Source organism: Pangasianodon hypophthalmus, chromosome 4 (genome assembly GCF_027358585.1).
Source record: "Pangasianodon hypophthalmus isolate fPanHyp1 chromosome 4, fPanHyp1.pri, whole genome shotgun sequence".
NCBI lineage: Eukaryota > Metazoa > Chordata > Actinopteri > Siluriformes > Pangasiidae > Pangasianodon > Pangasianodon hypophthalmus.
In genome coordinates this window covers 15,694,734-15,712,220 of record NC_069713.1, presented here as the reverse complement: position 1 = coordinate 15,712,220, position 17,487 = coordinate 15,694,734, and the positions used below count along the sequence as shown (strand labels likewise).

The following is a 17,487-nucleotide window of genomic DNA, read 5'->3' as shown; positions in this document are numbered from 1 at the left end:
CACCAGGATGGGCCGGAGCTTATCACAGTCTAACACATGCAAAGCATCCTCTCTATGTCTCTGGCTCACCGGCTTTCTCCTGATATCTCTTCTCTCTTCCTCCCATCTTTGTTTCATCACCAACTCTCTGGTTGCTACACTGACTATTCTTGCTCAATTTGTTTCTCTCTCATGAGTTGATGGAACCTGATCTCATGAGAAATTCGAAAATTTGGAAACACGAATTTGGAAAAGAAAGGGATAAGTGGCTGGATTTCATTCAGTTTTATACAAACGGCGTAAGGAAGGGTAGGAACTCTAAAATGGCCCCTAATCTTGAGCTTTCTAAGTTTTCCTAAAACTGTGTGCAATTTATTAAAAAATCGTAAGCGCCAGATAGATCCTTATTTTACTTTTACGCTTACCCTACCTGCTTACCCAAGCAGATCACTTTAACCCTTTAAAGTCCTGTCTTATTATTCAGTTATTCATATTAAACCCTTCAACTTCCAAGTCTTGCTGGTGGGTCGAAGTCTACATTCCTTCTTCTTGTAACTACATGCCTTTCTGATTAGTTTCACCGTGCTTACTGAATAATTCATAGTAGAACAATGTATATAGATTGCATTCATGGAAGTGAATAATTCATTGTAGTTACTGAATAATATTCCTTAAAATGAGTAACGGAATAATAAACTGGGGTTTTACTGGCTTAAATCCCTAAAACTCAGGAATCTTTTAACTACATATCTTTCTTATTAGTCACAGCAGTTACTGAATAATTTAAAGTAGTTACTAAACAATGTTCTTTAAGATATATAACTGAATTATATGGCATATTATTAAAGCATATTATTCAGCAACTACTCCGAATTATTAACTGTGAAACTAATAAAAGGTTCCTGCCAATGGATTTTGGAGTTTAAGGGGTTAAGATGAAGTCTATATAATTATCCCATGGGCTGGCGATTGTTCATGAAGGGCCAATTAAATGCAAAGACTTTCTTAATGATTAAGAGAAATGCAGAAATTGAGTGCTGTTCTTTGCAATGCTCTTGAACTGTTTTCGAGCAATATACACTATAATCAAGCATGATCAGAGCAGTAGGGCCACAAGGAAAATTCAAAACCAACACAGATTTCAGGGCCGTTAGATTGCCTCTTTAAATCATATTTCTATAACACTTCCTACATGCACTTAAATAGGTTAAGAACATTTTATTTGGCAGATTGGATTCATCCTGTAAAGGATTATAGCCATTTCTGGCTTTGAATGAAGTCTGCTTATCAAAGACAGTAAAGGGAAGTGCACTCAGACAATAGCATGGGGCCATTATATAAGGCCATTTCAAAGACAAATTGTCCAACCTCTTCCTCACTCTCACCATAAAGGTGAAGTATCTAACAGGAGTTACATATTTGTCTTGGCAAATTAGTGTAGTAATATTAAACATACAACCTATTCACACATAATGGCTATATGAAACAAGCAGTGAAAAAAAAAACAACTAGTGTGTTGTAAGTGTTGTACATGTAATTGCAATAAGTAGTGTAAAAAAATTTTTAAAAAGTAAAGGGTAAATTATTGAGGAAAGGTATTCCAATACTACAAATCACACTAAAGATTATGTAATTAGTAAACTAGTAATGTCTTAGTGTTATTAGTAATGTCTCATTACTTTTGGACTAGTGTTGATCTAAAAATCTTTACACTAATCTGTACAAAAATCTTAACATATTACTTTTTTTGTAATAGTGATAACTGTATAATTTATTTCATTACCAAAAAAAGAGATGAAACACAATGAATTTAAAATTCATTAATGGACATCCAATCATTAACTTATACGTTTCACATATCTTATCACATATTTTCTGTTTCTTCCAGATTTTGAATTTTCTACATTGTGCTGTTTGCTTGTGTTTTGACCTGACAATTTGACACTGACAATTTGAAATCCACCCGCCTCAGAATTTGTGAAATTTAGTATTTCTACTTAGTTAATGGTTTTCTCCAGGTATACACTGTATTGCAAAAGGTATGTAGACAACTGACCATGACACCATGTGCTTATTGAACATCCTATTTCAAAAGCATGGCATTAATATGGAGTACTCCTATGTCGAACAAAAATACTAAGTCCAGTCACAGTCAGCTGGAATCTGATTGGCTCTCTGCACGTTTATGCATATGCAATTGAAAAGTGGGCTAAAGGGCTAAAACAAAATGCTAAAACAAAATAAAATGCTAATTTGGTTAAGAGAAATAGGTAAGATTACAACTTACAGCATGTTGAACATTTCTCTCACTCATTCTCACTGTTAATATGACACTAAGCACTCCTGCCCTCAGGCCATCCACAGAATGCACTCTCAGGTTGCCTTACAAGTTTTCACAAATATAAGCTGTTTGATGTGCTCTCTTAAATACTTATGAGACTAAGAAGAGATCCCACATGATACATTCCCACTTGTTCTTGTGATTTTGAAATGGAAGGTAGTAAGCTGGACCCGAAACTTTACACCACTTGCTGATATTTGAAGGACGTGAGGGGTGAGAAGGGACAGAAAGCAGCAGATACTTGGTTTGGGTTTCTATTGGGCTGGAGAAAAGTTTTGATGAAATTTTTGAGCTGTGAGATCACCTTTAACACCACATCCCAAACCACTATAGAGAGAAAGGGCTTTAACCTTCACCTCAGTGAAATATCTCCTAAATGTATAAATAGACACCCTGAACAATCTCTGGCTGCAATCTTAGCTGGTTGAATTGAGGACGCTTAGGCTCCAATACAACAACAATGTCAACATTCTTAAGACATCACTTGAGCACTTTTAAAGTGCTTTAGGTTATCAAGCAGGCTTTACCCTAGATGCTTGTCTCTCATTTTCAATTGTTCCTCTTTATTTGCCTGACTGTCTTCTTCTCCCTATTGGCTGTCGATTGCAGATGAAGTAGATAACTTCTATGCCCAGAGCAACTCGACAGACTCTGCCAAGAATCCCCAATTATCCGATTCATCAGCATTCCATCAACTTTCTATTTGCCTGTCTTTTGGAGTTCAATCACTGAAGCGGAGATGGCTTTTGCTTGCCCTCCTTTTTGATCCTGAATGCACATAGTGCAGGAATTAATTTTACTCACTCTGCTTTATGCACGAGTCATTTAACAGGAGTAAACCACATGAAAAAATGGAAAGGAATAAAAAAAAAAGACACATGCAGATAAAAGCCAACAGACAATGAACATGAACATGATTCATTTTATTCAAACTACAAATTTCTCCAAATTGATGTCACTTTACAGTTGAATAAAAAGCAGGACGTAGTAGAAAAATAACTGTGTGAGGAAATATGTCATATATATGACAACTGAATAAATTTGACTTTGATATCCCAATCCATGAGCCTACAATCATCACACAAGTTTTAAAAGAAATATGAAAAATAAAATATAGCTGAAGCCATGATTAAGGGGACAAGCACTTTATGGCCCCACCCCTTTACAATGGAAATAAACCAGAAGCCATTGGGACCATCAGTGCTGGTTCCTACGAAGATATACTAAATAAATGATGGAAATAATGTAAAGTCCTTGCTGAGATATGGCCTCACAGCCTGTTTGGTGACTTTGCGTTCAAATTGGTCACATGTAATGGACAAGCTTTGTTGAATATCAAAAATCCAAGAAATATGTTTTTGCCAGCATGGTCTGATAATACAATGGTATTAGTAGACAATGTTTCTGTGTAAAGAAGAAAAAAAAGTTTTTGTTAAAATTCAAAATGGCCAACTTGCTGTTTTACAAATAACAATCTCAAGAACACTCAGCACCTGCCAAGAAATCATCAGAAAGAAGAATCGTAATTTGATGTTAACTGGCTCAAATGTTAGGTACAGTTCTCAATTTGTGAATTATAGCACCGCCTAATTTAGACAAAACCACTACCTTTAGAACATGGTCCTTTAGTCACATACAAAGTGTGGTCTCAGTAGATCACACTGTTGCTGAGATATGCCCTCACTTCCTGTTTGGTAACTTTGCTGTCAAATTCGTTAGCATGCTATGGTCAAACAGTCCTAGAAAAAGCAAAAAGAAACATGTTTTGTTCAGGTTGATCTCATCATGTTGTGAGCCACATTTTGTGATAATTGAAAAAAGATGTAGGAGAAGAAGCATCTTCCTGTTTGGCAAATCACAAATGTCTTATGTCAAAAACACCCTGCACATGTGGAATTGAATAAAGCTCATGTTACTGAATTAAAGCTACCAGTTTGTTGGCAATTAAGCTTTTTTTTTTTCATTCCCAGAGAATTGAGATCTTTTTGGACTGCAGATACACTATATGGCCAAAAGTATGTGGACACCTGACCATCACACCCAATGTGCATTTTGAACATTTCATTCCAGATTTAGTCCCCCTTTGCTGTTACAATAACTTCTACTCTTCTGGGAAGGCTTTCCATTAGATTTTGGAACATGACTGTACAGATTTATGCACATGAGGTCAGGCACTGATGCTAGATGAGGAGGCCTGGGGCTCAGTCTGCATTCCAATTCATCCCAAAGGTGTTCAGTGGGGTTGAGGTCAAGGCTCTGTGAAGGACTTGAGTTCTTCCACTACAACCTTGGCAAACCACTTTTTTATGGAGCTCGCTTTGTGCACAGGGGCATTGTCATGCCGTAACAGGTTTGTGCCTCTTCGTTCCAGTGAAGGGAAATTGTAATGCTACAGCATACAAAGACATTCTATACAATTGCGAGCTTCCAAATTTGTGGCAACAGTTTAGGGAAGGTCCACATATGGGTGTAATGGTCAGATGTCCATAAACTTTTGTCTATATATTGTACATTTTTCTTTCATTCATTCTCATAAATATATGATAAAATGTGTAATAATACGAGACCATTTAGGATCTTTGTGAAAGAACTATTGCTATATGCAACAACCTTCTCTTACACATTTCACATGTAAAACTATTACTAATGAAGGAAGAAGAATAGTTGAACATATTGCTCTTACACTGAATAAGGTCAAGGTTGGCCATACCAAAATATTGAGGATGCTATGTTTACTGTCACTTCCTGATGGAGGATTTTGGGCAGAGCCGATGAAAATCTGCTGTCTCTAAAAAAAAAAAACATAGTGAAAAAAGGTGAAAAAACACAAACGAGAGAAAAAAAGATAGAATACAAAGAAGAGCAATCCTTTGTATAGATCAAGATGTGGATGTGTGACCCAAAAAAATGCACTACAGAGCACTGTCCAGTTTATAGAGTAGCAAATTTAAGAAAAAAAGAGCTCTAAAGCATGAAATGTCTTTCATTAGAGTAAAATCCAATTGGCATATCAGCTGTATTAATGTTTTCCACATCGTTTACTTGTGCTGACACCAGAGTCTTCATTTAATAAGAACTTTATTTATTAACACATTTATCTCTTTCTTACTGAGCTTGCATTTCCTCAAGTCCCGAGCTTTTTGATGGCTCTGACGTTTACCATTTCCACAACTGTACAGTGGCAAACCGCAATTTGCATCTCACGCAGAGTGCATTTAGGTGCAGTTTACATGATGAGCTACAGCCTTAGTAAGCTGAATGTTAATGTCAGATGCATTACAGGTGCACTTTGTGGCAGCATTAAGTCACATTTTTTGTTGCGGCTCATGTGCGTACATCAGGCCCCATGTTTTTACATCACAGGTTTTCAAGTTCATGTACAAGTAAGCCACAAAACATTAGGCTACAGACAATGCATTGGTATTTTTGGTTCTGTGTGCTTTACAAGAAACAAGTGTGAATTCTATGCATGTCTCTGACCATCAGGACCAGAGACTGGAGCAAAGGTTCCCCTTCTAACAGGACAATGATCTGACCACAGCCAACACAGTGCAGGAGTGGATTTGGGAGAAATCTGTGAATGACCCATCTGGGCCCATACTCAAACCCACTTGAACATCTCTGGAGAGACCTGAATATAGTGTTTCTACAATGCTCCTCATCCATCCTGACAGAGATTGATAGGTTCTTCAGAGAGGATTGGGGAAAAAACCCAGCCCAAAGAATTGCCAAGCTTGTAGCATCAAACCAAAGAAGACTAATAGAAAGCTACAGTTGGTGCTTCAACAAAGTCCTGAGTGAAAGAAGAACACTTTCGTAAATATGATTTTTTTTTTTGTCATAAATTTACAAAAGGTTATGAAAACGTACTCATAATTTTTTTTATTATTGAATATGTTTGCAGATTAATGAGGACAAATCTATTTGATAGTGAGCCTGTAATATAATAAAATGAGGAAAAAAAAAATCCAAGCTGTCTGAATTATTTCTGAATGCACTCTAGAGCCATGTCAATGTCAACACAATGTTACCCAACATTCCAACTAGCAAGTGACAAGTTGCTCGTGTCACTTGCATTTTGTCTCTTGTGAGCATGTAGCAACCATTACTTGTGGGTATGCACTGCTCAGTGTTCCGATGAAAAATGGTAGTAGCTTTTTATACTGTAGCTTCTAAAGATAACTAGTTAAACAACAAATAATATAATGCACTAATCAGTGTGAAAATTGGTTGTTTGATTTAATATTATGTTCTAGGCTTCAGACTTGCTTCATTGACAGATTAGCAAAGCAAGATAAATATACTCGCTATGTAAACTCACAAGAAACACTCTCTTCAACAATCCAACAATCTCTTCTACTTCCTTCTAAGCTTAAATTTTTCTTCATAATATCTCTATTCAGATTTAAAGAGTGGTCAGATATGGCAGGATAAGATGAAACCACAGTTATATGTTTTCCTTCCATTTTTGTGTGTCAAAGAGTAAATGGAAACTGATAGCAGGTATGAACTAAACTAAACTACTGTGAGTGAGGGATTGTATTAATGTCAGACCACACATGCCATAGGACTTATCCGAAGAATCATTTGAGCCATTGTTTGGATTTGTGTCACTTTACAATATCATACCTAATTTGAATAGAATTGTGGAAATCAATTTTGTCTCTTTGTCTCTTGCAAACGTGAACATAATGTGAACGTTTGTCTCTTTGTTTCTTGCTAATGTGAATGTAAGATTAGTCTACCAAATACTTAAAAGTTTTTAAAACTTGAACTATTGTATTGTTTGTCATCGCAAAGTTGTTTGCTACTGTAGTGCTGGAAAACTCTCCATACTACTGACAGCACAGATCTGAGTGTGTAAAAATTTGTGCACACATTTCTGCATTTGCATGCATGTTTTTCACCCTTCCATGGTGCCCTCTAGGATGTGACAGTGTCTGAGTCAGCAGGACTGAGATGAAGAAGATCTTTTAATCTCAGCTCTGTAGACTGACACCAGCTCCCTTCAGAGTGCCTGACAAATCAAAAGACAGAATTAATAATGTTCAGCTCTCTTTCAGCTGTCACGAAGTTTCAGAAATATAGAGAGGCAGATAGACAGCTGCTCGTGACTAAAGTTATTTTTCAGATAAATATTAACAATGAATCTTTTTTTTATTTTAAAATCTAAAAAAAATGTCATAGTGTGTTCCAATCATATCTATCATTCCTGCTCATGCTTGTGCTGGTTGATTTTCAGAAGGCGACATTTCATATATCATCCATCTCTCAGACTTGTAATCCTGCTGTGTGCCCCTTTTTATAGGCATGTTGTTTTATTAGATGGCCTTGGGGTCATGAGGAATTTCTCTTGCACAAACACACACACACACACACACACACATACATACACACACACACACACACACACACACACACACACACACACACACACACACACATTTCCTTAAAATAATTGGAAAGAGGGAGAAATCTGGAGGATCACTATGGTGCAAAATTGTTCACTCCACTGTGAACACACACACCTCTGCAATGGCACTCTTGTTAATGCAGAAATAAGACAGCGGGTGTCTGCATGTTTGAAAGTCATGCATCTTGGCCAAAAGCTTCACTCTGCCCTTCACAGCTCACCAGGCAGGCACTTATTTGCAATGGAAAAGGAACATGAAAAATGCTGTCAGGAGTGACACCCATATTACTGTATGATACACAGAATGATACTCAGAATCTGCATTATGTGGCATGTAAATTGTATTTACAATGGAGCCAATGTAACAGTATGGATTATATCCATCTCAAGCTCCCAAACCCAAAGCCACTGAGGCAAGCGAATTTCCAACTGTTCCTCCATGAGAATTAGCATTTTCCCTCATGTATAGAAGAAAAAGGAGCAAGAGAGATAGAGAGAGAGAAAGAGAGAGAGAGAGAGGAAAGTAAGGAATAAAAATGTCAGCTCAAAGCCTTTTGGATTTCTCCTGACAGCAAGGTTCAGTATCACTCCAAGGTTCTTTTCGAAGTTCAGTGCTGTAGAAGGTTATGGATGCCATAAAATCAATTCCCCTAGATAAAAGCCAGCAAAATGTATTTCAGCTATGATCAAAGTGCTTTGTTTTGTTTTTTTTTTTCCTTCTGCTCTGCTGCCTCTGCTATCATTCTTTTTTTTTTTTTTCAGCTCTTCATGGGGCCAGGAAGTATGGGAGGCATGTCACAGTTTATGGTCATCTGCCTGGCCGCCTGTTATTTATGAGTGAAGAAGCCCAAGGCATTTTGGGATACATGAACTCTCAGCTGGCAAAAGGAGATTGCTTGTGCTATGAGTATTCACTAGGAATATACTGTATATACCAAACACAGGCGAACACATAATGACTAAATACACAATGTATAGGCAAATTACATATTTAAAATAAATTAGCAGAATTGTAGTGTTTGGTATCATACATTACTCACACTCAAGGCAATTTTTCCAACTCTCAAAGCAGTGAGCATCTATACCTCTAACCATAGTGTTTTAAACATGCTGTTTTATCCTGTGGGGTTGAAATGTATCTAGTGCACTTTGGATCTTATATAAACTTACTAATTGCTGCTAACTGGTTCTTGATTCATTAATTTGCTGAATTTAGAATGATTCAGACCAGTAGGGGCTGCCAGTCTAATGTGTGTCATGGTTGTGTGCGTGCTCTCAAAATACACGGTTATTAGGCAGAAATAATGACATTTGTGGGCTCCATCTCTATTATTCCCTGAAATATAAGGTTTAAAAATAACACAGTTATGATAGGGAATTATGATAGGATCAGCGCATATTTCCCACCTGAGACAGTTCAACCTCAGGCTGCAAGGACATCTTAGTTCCATTCTTCATCTGACCGTGAGTGTGTCTCGTTACAACGCAGCTTTGAGTTGATAAGCTAATGTGTACACAGTACGTGTATGCGTTTTTTTTTTTTTTTTAATAGATTATGGTTTACGGCTGGTGTAGTATCTCTGACTGTAGTACATGCAAAATTAAATCACGGAATATGTGCATAAATTGCAAAGATTTGTTCAAGTTATTCAATAATACACCATTGGCCTACATTTGAAAGGACACAGGTAACTCACTATTATCTCACTTTACAAAACCTAAACATAAAATCCAATACCACAGGGTGTTTTAAATAAATGTGTTCTTGCTAACTGTGCATTCACATGTCTGTCATTTGTTTTCTAACCCAAGTGAATAATGACCAAACTGAAAGTCCAGTAAATGGTGTCACCATTCATCTTTCCTCCTTAAGAAAGAACGAATAAACCATCCATTAGCACAAATTAATACTAAAGAATCAAATGCAAGAACTAAAAAGTACTGTTTTTTTCCATTTCTTTGGGTCAAAAAGAACAAACTTAATTGCATCTGGAAAATGTGTCTGAAATAAATGCAGGGAAAAGAGAGAAGAACCCTAAGAAAGAGTGGAAAGAAGTGTGTGTGTGGGTGGGTGGCTCAGGGTGGATGGGGAAATGGGAAAAAAAAAGCCTTTAAAATGCAATTGTGCAACCATTTAGCAGTGACAAAAGAAGAAAAGGGAAAGTCAGAGTCAAAAAAGCCGGGTAAGTGGGATATGAAAGGTGGTTTGTACCTTTTATGTGCAATTACACAAAGGAAGTAATTGCACATAAAAGGTATGAGCCACATTTCATATCGTACAAACCAGAGAAGAAGGGGACAAAGTAACATTTTGCCAATGCCATAATCACATGCTTTCACAGTGTTTAGAGAAGACATTATATGTCAAAAAAAATGAACATTGATATTCCATACAAGGTTTTAGCCTGCTTCAGTTCCTGTTACGTTATATGTTTGTATTTGTAAAATGCCATTACAGACTATTCAACAGTCTGTTGGCCGACACTGCTGAGACTTCAGTACATTATACACTGACTTTGCATTAGGTAAAATTAGCATGTGCTCTCAGTTGATGCAGTTGATGCGGTTGATTCAACAGTTTATTCCTCTGCCTTAAAAAAATATCCATTAATATCCATTAAGACGAGAAGTCGAACCCCGGCACATGAACCACAACAAATCAACACGAGAATTAACTAATCCTATTGGCTTGCAGCTGCCTGTTCTCCGATAATTGGATTCAGTCAGAGAGATGGAGGTCAGAATGTGGGCTGCAGAAACAGGCCCTTTGGCCCTATCTGACTGTGGGTGACTGGTGTGACCCTTCAGAACAAGCAGTGCTGAATCAAATCAGAGGCAAACACCAGTAAGCTTTAGCATTTGTTCTTAGTCACAAATGTCGGCTTTTAAACATAGAGTGGTATTGAACTGAGTTTAGAGATAACAGAGGATTTGTTGATGTAAGTGTAATTTTAGGTAATCACAGGGCATATATGCAGCAGCACAGTGTCACAGTGGTATTGTTGCCATCTCACAGCTCCAGGGTCCCCAGTCTGAGCCTGAGGTGTGCAAAGGTTTGCATGTCTTCCCTGTGTCCATGTCAGTTTCCTCCCACCTTCCAAAAAATGCTGGTGGGTAGACTGGTTATGCTAAATTGCCCCTAGGTGTGAATGAGGGTGTGAATGCATGTGTGATGGTTGCCAGCAATCCAGGGTATATTCCGGCCTCATGCCCAGTGACTCTGGATCCACTGCAACCCTGAACAGGATAACATGGTTACTGAGAATGAATGAATGAACGAACGAATGAATGAATGAATGAACGAACAGCACATACAGTATATCAGAAATACATTATATGGCCAAAAGTATGTAGACACATGACCATCTTACCCATATGAGGGCATTCCCCAAACTGTTGCCACAAAGTTAGAATCACTGGGACTAAGGGTCCCAAAGATGTTCCAGCATGACAATGCCCCTGTGCACAGACCAAGGTTCATAAAGACATGATTCGAGGTTGATGTGGAAGAACTCCAGTGGCCCAAGCCCTGACCTCAAGCCCTCTGAACACCTTTGGGATGAAATGGGATGAAATTTCACAGCCATGTTCCAGTATCCAAGGGGGACCAACTACATGTTAATGCCCATGGTTTCGGAATGGGCACATATGGGTGTGATGGTCAGGTGTTCACATTCTTTCTTTTATACTGTCCATATAGTGTACAGTACATCCAGACATGACTGAATAAGTGGATTAGCTTAGTAAAGAAATAAGAATACAGAAAAAGAAAGAATACTGCTACAAAGTAAAGATAAACACACTTAACTTTAAACACTGATTAATGAACCAGTAAATAAACCTTATGATTGTCCATCATGATGCATTTTCCTGTCTAAAATAGTATAAACATGAATAATTTTCAATAAACATCAATAAATTTCTTGCCTTTTGAGTAAATATAACCAGTAGAAATTCCTTTTGATGAACTGTTTCATTTTCCTTAATCTATCTCATATATGCTGTCATTTCTGACATTTAAACTACCTCAGCTAAAAGTTCATCTAGATTTACTATAAAACTAAAACCAATTCTGGTTATTTTTAAACAAGGTTTAAAGATCAGTGCAACTGGATTTACAGATAACCCTTCTTTTGAAGCTTTATATTTGTTGGTGCAAAGTTTTAGTGTGTCCGTAGTTTCTGGAAAAGCAACATTATTTCCAACATTGTCCAGTGGCTTGTGGCATTTAGTCATATTGGACAACAATTAGCTAATTAACATCCAGCATGACTGAAAAGAAGGCTTTATGTGTGTGTAAAAAGCATGAACTGCCCTTGAAACGTCGCATCTCCATTGTCTTCTTTTCATGCTTTGACTCAGTTGTTAATGTCAGACACCAGCACATCAAAATATCTCTCAGCAGGAGGGGGACATAATGTTCCACCTTCATTTCAACCCTTTCAGCCCCTCACACACTTGCTGTCAGGACGATTGCTCCTGCCCCAGCCCTCCAGAGAGCGTACAACTGCCCTCGCAAGCATTTACACGCTGCCTCCTGCCACGCTAACGCAATTAGCATATGGTCCCAGCGCCTAGTCAGCGGAAGCCAAAGCCTCACCCTCAAAGTCAATTAATCATAGCACATCACTGAAGCCTGACTGAGACTGCAGCCCAGACACAACCACTGAGAAAGGCAATGATGGGAATTTTGAATTGTACGTATAACCTACATATTTTTTTAGTGAAAATGTCTTATAGTCGCATTGCTAACCATAAAATATTAGGGCCCTAAATTCATTTTGGGAGAGTTTAGCCAACAGTAGCATCTGAGTGGTGATTAATTTTCTGTAACAACAGCAGTAGTGCCAGCTGTAATGTGAATCACAGGTTTATATAAGTGCACTCATTCTAATAGGTTAGCGTTTCAATGGTAACAGCTAATTCACTTGAATTCCCCAAATAATGTAAGACTAATAGTAAACAGACTAAAAATGTTATTTAACAAAGAAAAAAAAAGAAATTTTAATATGGTGAATGAAGACGTTTATTTAACGTTTATGGAAAGACATTTGTCTTGAGTGCAAGTGATTTTAAGAGTCAGTAAGTTTTCTGCCAAGGGAAAGTCTTCATAATGCAAGATTTTGCACTTTCTGGTTTCTCAGTAGCATGACTTGCTCCATTTTTTTCTGTCTTACTTTTGAGAAAGACAAAAAAAAAAGGGACTGGCAGGCGAATGAATTCAATAATGTAAGTAATAACAGCAACTAACCTGCTTCACATACATAATGATCAATGGTTTCCCAAGGGTGGTAAATCCTTAGGGTGCTAGAAGGCACTATTTTTCCTTAGATAAATTTTTTTTTTAATGGAAGTAGGCTTCTGCAGTAAAGTATTGGAATGTATTCCAAAAGTATTGGAATGGCAATAGAGACGATAGAGCAGAATTTCAGCTGTCATTTCCTGACATTTGGCTCTAGATGTGTTAATAACTTAGAACATGGCACCTTTGGTGGCAGACTACTCGATTTTTAGGTGAGCAAAAATATTGGAACAGACAGTCTTAAAGTATATGAAAGTAAATAACACTTAGTATTTGGTTGCGTATCCCTTGATAACTGCATCAAGGCAGTGACCCACTCACATCAAACTTCTGCATTCTTCTTTTTTGTTGCTTTGTTTTTTGTTTTGTTTTTTTGGGGGGGGGGGTTCTCCCTTCAGTCTCCTCTTCAGGAGGTGAAATGCAGTTAATTCAGTTAAGGTCTGGTGATTGACTTGGCCAGTCTAAGACCTTCCACTTTTGTCTCCTGATGAAGTACTTTGATGTTGACAGTGTGTTTTGGGTCATTGTCTTGCTGCAGGATGAAGTTCCTCCCAATTAGATTGCATGCATTTCTCTGTAAACTGGAACACAGAACATTTCTGTAGGCTTCTGAATTGATTCTGTTGCCACCATCATGAGTTACATAATCAATAAAGATTAGTGCGCCCATTCCAGAAGCCATGAAGCCAGAGCAGCAATGAAAGCCCAAGTCATGACAATAAGTTTGTATGTTTTGGATCATGAACACACCCTTACTTTCTCCACACTTTGGCCTTTCCTTCACTTTGGTAGAGGTTAATTTTGGTTCCAGGACTTTGTGGCTCATCAGTATATTTCTTTGTGAATTCATATTAGACCTTCTGATAATAACTGTTGATGAATGGTTTGCATCTTGTGGTATGGCCTCTATATTTCTGCTCTCGAAGTCTTCTTCAAACAGTGGATCGTGATACCTTCACCCCTGCCCTGTGGAGGTTGTTGGTGATGTCACTGACTCTTGTTTTTGAGTTTTTCTTCACAGCTCTCACAACGTTTGTGTCATCAGTTGCTTGTTATGCCCAATGCAATCTGAGGGATTTTTTTCTCTTTTCTCAGCTTCAAAATGGCTTGCTTTTCTCCCACAGACAGCTCTCTGGTCTTCATGTTGATTTATCCTTTTTCAACAACAAATGCAGTCTTCACAGGCAAATCCTAGGGCTGAAACCAAGAGTAGATATTCAGAGCTATTAACTGTTTAAACAATCAATCTAACAGGGCACATCTGGGCAACAAGAAACACCTGTTAGTCACATGTTCCAGTATTTTGATCACTTGAAAAATGGGTGGGTTCAAACAAAAGGTGCCATGTTCTAGATGTTCTAACACTTCTAGATGTAAATATCAGGAAATGAAAGCCACATTCTGATCTATCGTCTAATATTTATCTTTTGCTCTCAAACCCAAATGTTGTCAGTGTAGCGCAAAAACAAATGAATTGGCCTTGCTGTTCCAATACTTTCGGAGGGGACTGTATCTATCTATCTATCTATCTATCTATCTATCTATCTAAATTAGTGACTACAATAGAAGCTGAAATGTTAAAAAACAAGACATTTGTCACATTTTTAAGACATCTATATTTGATCATGTTTAATAACTTATTGTCTATACGTGCATGTCATGAACTCTTAAAGATACAAGCTATTTATAAGTATGTGCACTGCAGTGGCAAGTATTTTGAATGTCTCTTTTTCACTCCCACCTCTGTAAGTTTCATGCTACACTGCAGTTTAATTAACTGAAATGTCAATCAATAGGACAGTGTTGTCCTTTAGATCACCATCCATGAAATAAACAAGTAAAATGTATAAATGTATAAGAAAGTGCCAAAGCCCTTTTCATTTATGTGCTCATTACATGATTTTAGGAGTTTCTCCTATATAACTAATACATTTCACAGAAAAGTGAGACTTTTCACACATTATTGATTACAAAAAATTTGTATTCTGTCAGTCCTTTGACTGACAGTATTTCTGCTTCTTTTACTGAACAACTTATCGTACAGATTTTGGAGAATTTGCTGGAAATGTTGGCAATGGGTTTGTATGAGTTTGTGTCACCTTGAAGTAAGCTAGTAGTGTTGCTTTGCTCTACATGAGTTGCAGGGGAGTCTTTTGAGAAACTGGAGATAAAAGAGGCTATGTGTGTGGACCATGACCGACTTTGGACGGACGACAGCGGGTGGGAATAACATAGCAGCAACTTGAATCAGAATCTACTGAGCACCTTTCTCAGATGTGCCATGTTTCCCTTGTTCTTGCTTTGTAGATTTTGTGTGTCGAGGCAAGTGAAAAATCAATGGGAAAATCCAACATCTAGAAAGAAAAAAAAAAAGATTCAGAGTGACCTGAGAGAGGATCAGAGCAAAGACGAATACAGTGGAAGAAATCAAAAGGAGTGAAATATCAAACATGTCTTCTTCCATTTAAAAAAAAATCAGCAATCAAAAAATAACCAAATTGAGTTCACCAAAAGGGCAATGGCTAGAAAACAAAACATAATCAGCTCAAAACATGTTTCTCATTTAGTAGCATAAAAGCAGTTAGTTGCCTTCCTACTGTAGCTACAGTACACAGTAGTGGCATTTTTCTTTAAGAAATTACCTTTCTAGTTAATTAACCGAGAAGAGAATGAATCTGCCGCGCCTGAGACCAGACACACTCCTAGTTTCAAAGCACAGATGGGTCCCTACACTCCATTAATGCAATGTGGCAAGAATAAAAACCCCACAATGAGTCTGCTGCTACCCATGGCTGTTTGTGCCTGCTCTTTTCCAGCCTGTCGTCTTTTAATTTAGCACTCCTTTCATTCAGAATTAGCATGTTTGCCATAACTCTCTCTCTCTCTCTCTCTTTCACACCTTCTTTGACTCTTCTTTCTTTGTTTTATGATTAAAAGAAATTCTTCATTTGTCTCTCACATTCTCTCTCTCATAGCCTTTCTTTCTTATCCTGATAGTCCTTCACTATTTCATTTACTACTGCTGCACCTGGTCCTTACTCTATGAGTTTACTAGTAACATTTCTGGACAACTACAGTATATTTAAAGGGTGGGTCTGGATGAGGGACACCAAATATGTCGCTATCACTGTTTCAAACTGTAAACGCAATTACGAAATGCAAGGAATTAAAGTAAATCAAATGTGCATATTTAATTAATGCAATTTCTCCACAGGCATTTTTAGGTTGTTTTAAAACCTAAAACCAATAGAAAGATGGCATATACCTTATATTTGAATGTGTAACTGAGTTGACATTAAACCATGAAATGGATAAGATTAGAATTAATTTCAAAATAACTTTCTATAACCGCAGACTTATGAACTGGAGGGACTTAAAGGGTATATTCAAGGGGTGGATAAGAAGGATTGACATTACTGTTTAATATTACAAACATTATATATTCATACATTATATGTTTACACAATATATAAGATTCATGTTCTGAAACTAGCACTCTGATATACTGTACATGCATAGGAAGAACTTTCTATTCAGTCAGTATTGCACTATAGCTGGTGTCCTCTGAATACCATAAGCTACAGGCTAGATACAGATCATGGGATTTTTTGCCCTCAGAGAACAAATAATCCATAATTTTTTGTCAGAAAAAAAATTATTAAAATAATACATCCTTTGTTGTACAAATTACATGTATTAACAAAATTCACTAACAACCCTGTGAATAAATGTGTTTACAACACAACACAGCAAAGTCATTTTTATGCTGAATTGCTGACTGTGAGATCGTTTTTGTTGGTTCAATTCCCAAAGGCTATTACCTTATGCCCCACAGGAAAATAATTCTATTATTTTCATCTACATTCTTTAGACATACACAAACACATGCAATCAGATTAGCATAAATTATCTTTATATTTACACTGAGTCATTTGTCAAATGTTCTTATCCATACTTAATAAGAAGTAATACAAAGACAATCAATATAAATGTGGAGAGAAATACAATAGAGAATTATCCTAGACAAAACACAAGCATCTTTGCCTTTGAACCAAAAAAATTATAATTGTCCAGTGTAATTGAGCAAGTATAAGGAGCACCAGTTGTTCATGGAAATAATTTACCATACTATAGGTATACTGTGTGTATATTACTATAGTGAAGTAATAGCAACATTAGATGATAAATGATATAGGGGAAATATAATAGATATATTCTTTATGTTTCTAGTCTAGTGAATATAACAGTTTAATTAGTATTATGGTTATGATATGCCTTGACCATTGATTTTGCATGGTTAGAAGGTAGAGGAGTGCAGGTATGTGGGAATAATACACAGACAAGGTAGATAAAGCTAGCTAACACTAGCAGATATTATTATAATAGTACTTTAATATACTTTGAATATGCAGTTAGCCAGCTAGCTAGTTTTATTACCAAAATAGCCTACTG

The 17,487-nt window shown here is 37.0% G+C and overlaps 1 long non-coding RNA gene across 2 annotated transcripts in view; it reads right to left on the bottom strand.

The window, feature by feature from the left end:
- Positions 1-3,280: 3,280 nt before the first annotated feature.
- LOC117597182 (uncharacterized) overlaps positions 3,281-17,487 on the bottom strand; it is a 34,573-nt gene continuing 20,366 nt past the window's right edge. The window contains exons 2-4 of one of the 2 annotated variants that reach the window (XR_008301573.1): positions 5,004-5,108; positions 3,929-4,059; positions 3,281-3,724 (exon numbers count right to left, since the gene is read on the bottom strand). This is a non-coding gene — a long non-coding RNA (uncharacterized LOC117597182). The remainder of the gene's footprint in view (positions 3,725-3,928; positions 4,060-5,003; positions 5,109-17,487) is intronic. The other variant, XR_008301574.1, reaches the window with a different exon arrangement.